Genomic DNA, 3706 nt, shown 5'->3' with positions numbered 1-3706 from the left:
CTGTTACCAAAGGTATATTTTACGTTTGTTATACACCTTGCACATAAACTGTTTCTTCTATAGTTTCACATTTAGGAGGCCTAATTGCTTTTAAATTATATAACATTTCCTGCATAAATTCCCTTTTATAACTTTTCCCCACAACTTTCACAGACAATTGTTTGACATGCCTCAACTTTCTGACTTGTTGCAAACATCCCTTCTTTAAACAACCAGTTAAACTTTATTTTAGGACAAGAATTTGCTATATAACATTCCATTTTACATAAATTCTCCCCCCACCTTTTATTTCTTTTTCTCTCTCAAAGATGATAACCATTCTTTTCCAAAGCGAACTTTCCTCATATTTGTGGACTACACTGCCCCAGGTCACAAGATTAGAAGTTAGCATAATACATGTTACACTGCTAACTTTAGCAAAATTTATTTTCATTGAAAACCTTGTAAGCTTGCAGGGTCAATTATCCTTTGCTATTAATAAGAGATTGTTTAGTCCGAATTAACTTAGAATTGGCATAGATGGTTTCTTCCTAGTTCTGTAAGTACTTTAAGGCTTGCCTGAGTGCAAACAGTTCATGTTTGAGGGGACCTATTAGGCAGTTTTCCTAACTCTGCTTCTACAAGAGTTTCCTGGCTGGGGGCGGTGGCTCAAGCCTGTAATCCCAGCACTTTGGGAAGCCGAGACGGGTGGATCATGAGGTCAGGAGATCGAGACCATCCTGGCGAACACAGTGAAACCCGTCTTTACTAAAAAAATACAAACAACTAGCCGGGCGAGGTGGCAGGCGCCTGTAGTCCCAGCTACTCGGGAGGCTGAGGCAGGAGAATGGTGTAAACCCGGGAGGCGGAGCTTGCAGTGAGCTGAGATCCGGCCACTGCACTCCAGCCTGGGAGACAGAGCGAGAGTCCATTAAAAAAAAAAAAAAACTGAATACCCATCATGTCTTTTTCCTTCTGTCACCCGAGAGGAACCATCTATTGTCCTGACTTGAAGGGAGTTCCTTCTAGGTCTGGTTGGACTTTTCTATGGTAATTAGAGGTTTCCTCTAAAAGTTGTTTTTCTACCTTCTTCTATTGGCAAGCACTATGCCACTACAAATGAATGCATTTGGGCCATTCGGGGTTTACTAGGTTAAGGATTTTTGATTAGGAAAGCTATGGGTTTTCAGTGGCCTGAGTGCTTTTGGGCTATGCCCTTGTTTATACTGACAACAAAGTCAGGTTGGAGTGTTACAGGGTCACAGAGAAGACCTTCAATGATCAATTATAGGTTTTAAATTTATCCTGACTTTTAAAAGCATAGGGTTCACTGTTTTCTCTTTACTACTTCTGTCTCTTTCTCTCTTTGACTTTCTGTCTCTCTTTGACTCCCTCTTTGCCTCTCTCTCTCTCTCTCTCTCATTATATTTGCTGTTCTTTCCCTGCCTCTACCAGCTGCTTATGCTGCTATTCTCCCCGCTCCTCCTTCCCCTAGGGGAGGGGACCGCAGTTAATGGAGCTACTCTTTCTTCTCCTGAAAGGAGAATGCCCAAGATGGATATTAACTGGACCCAAATGTATAACTGAGGTTCTAAGAATTGTTAGAATTGTTCAATTTGGTCTACCATTCTGTAAGGGTCATCTAGTAGCAGTTTAAGCTCCTTTTTAAATTCTGAACTTCTGAACTTATTAGGGAAGCATTCAAAGGCAATGCCCCCCACTCCTTGTAATACCTCTTTCAAAGGGAAGAGGGTCCAAGCTGACCTCTTAGGTACGGAGGGAAATGGAAAATTCTGAATATCTTTCTTACATTGTTGTACCTCATGCTGGAGTCGTTTTAGAGAGGGGTATTTAGGTTGGGAGGGAACAGGCTGGTGGGATTATCATTCCCAAGAGTCAGGGTTATAAAGAGGAGGGCTAACATGAGTAGAGGGGGAATTTGGAATGGGATCTGAGGAGGCAGTGGCTGTATGAGGGGAAAGATTCGGAACACTGAACGGGAGAACATAGACAACGGGATCACATGTGCTGGAATCTTTAGGCATGAGAGCCGGCTTCTCTGACTTTTCATTTTGAGGTGCCAGATTAGGTTCTTCCCTACTTGTTATTAAGAGAAACAGGAGGGCAAGTCCTTCCCTCCAACAAAGGCATAGCCTGCTTCTTGAAACACACTGGACTTTTAGCTTTAACATGTCAGATTAGAAACTGACACATTACATCCTCCTTTGACTCAGACTTTGGCCAGAAAATTGAGGCATTGAGGATGGGTCCGTGAGTCCAAATAAAAGAGCAATGTTTTATCATTTGTTGCTTTTTGTATGTTTAGTCCTTTCATCATCTTTCCAGTGTTTTTGCATGAGACCTAGGGAGCTATCCGGGGGCTATCTTTGTTATCATCTTTATCTTTCTTGCTTCCTGTCTTGCTTGGGTATTTCCCATCTTGATGGTTTTGGGGTCAGGTTTAAGGTTCAATATCCGTTACTGGAAAATTCTCACTTTTTGGGGTGAGGCTCAATTTCTACCACTGGAAATTTCTTGCCATTTGGGGTGAGGCTCAATTTCCCCCACTGGAAATTTCTTGGGTTTGGGATGAGACTCAGTTTCCCCACTGGAAATGTCTTGCATTTTGGGCAGAGGCTTAGTTTCCCCACTGGAAATTTCTTGTGTTTTCTACTACTGGAGATATGTATGAGGTTCAGTCTGCCACAGTGGGGATGTCTCACCTCTTTTTAAACTCTAAGCCACCCCGACCAAGGAGTACTTCACTGAATCCCCTGTGGCTTCCTTATTGTGGTCCCCACCACCAAAGAAATACTTCTCTGGTTCCCCTGGCTTTTCCTTCCCTGGTCTGTGCACAGAGTCATCACCACAGAATGTGAGGAACCTTTAAACTAGGTTGCTGTCCAATTTTTTATTTTTATTTTTCCCCTGTGTTGCTAAGAGCTCAGGTTATTCCTCACACTGGATGGGTTCTGATTTTTCACCCCTGAGGACAAGTGGCGGTGTGTGCCTTCTCATAAGAGAGAACCAGAGACAGTCCCTGGTGGGGAATGTAATCCTGGATGAGCCTTCAAGTAGTTATATATAAAGTTTCAGTGCCGCAAAGGAAATAGCATTTGAATATAAAATATTTTTAATTCTGAGCAAGGCAAGTTACTTCCATAGAAGGGTGAGCCCTTACAAGTGGAGCAATGGTAAGCACACACTTGGACAAGGGAGGGGAAGGGGTTCTTAACCCTGACTCATGTGGCCCTTCCTGCTGTATCATTTCCCTATTGGCTAGGGTTAGACCACACAGGCTAAACTAACTCCGATTGGTTAATTTCAAGAGAGTGACGGGGTGAGTGGTTTGGCAAGAAAAATAGTTATGGCAGAACAGGTAATCAGAATGAGTCAGGGTGGAGCAGGTAACCAGAATGAGTCAGGGTGAAGTAGGTAATTGGAATGAGTTAGGGTGGAGCAGGTAATTGAAAAAGGTTGCTTTATGAGGAAGTTAAGTTTAAAACTGAAGGTAAAGAATTGAACATACTGACATCAATTCTTTGAAAAAATATTTAGAACTCATATCTAACAGGGTCTGTGCTACTTCCCCCTCACCCATGGCTGCTGGGAGCCAGCTATTTATGCTCCACTTCTCTGTACCTCTCCTGCCCAGAGAGTAGAGACCATTCCCGGAGCCCTCACCCATGTGAATTGATGGCTGTTGCTTGGCTTCCTTCCCCAGAAT

The sequence above is a fragment of the Trachypithecus francoisi genome, unplaced genomic scaffold, assembly GCF_009764315.1.
Source record: "Trachypithecus francoisi isolate TF-2019V2 unplaced genomic scaffold, Tfra_2.0 Contig00158, whole genome shotgun sequence".
In the NCBI taxonomy this organism is placed as follows: domain Eukaryota; kingdom Metazoa; phylum Chordata; class Mammalia; order Primates; family Cercopithecidae; genus Trachypithecus; species Trachypithecus francoisi.
Note: the sequence above shows the minus strand (reverse complement) of the source record.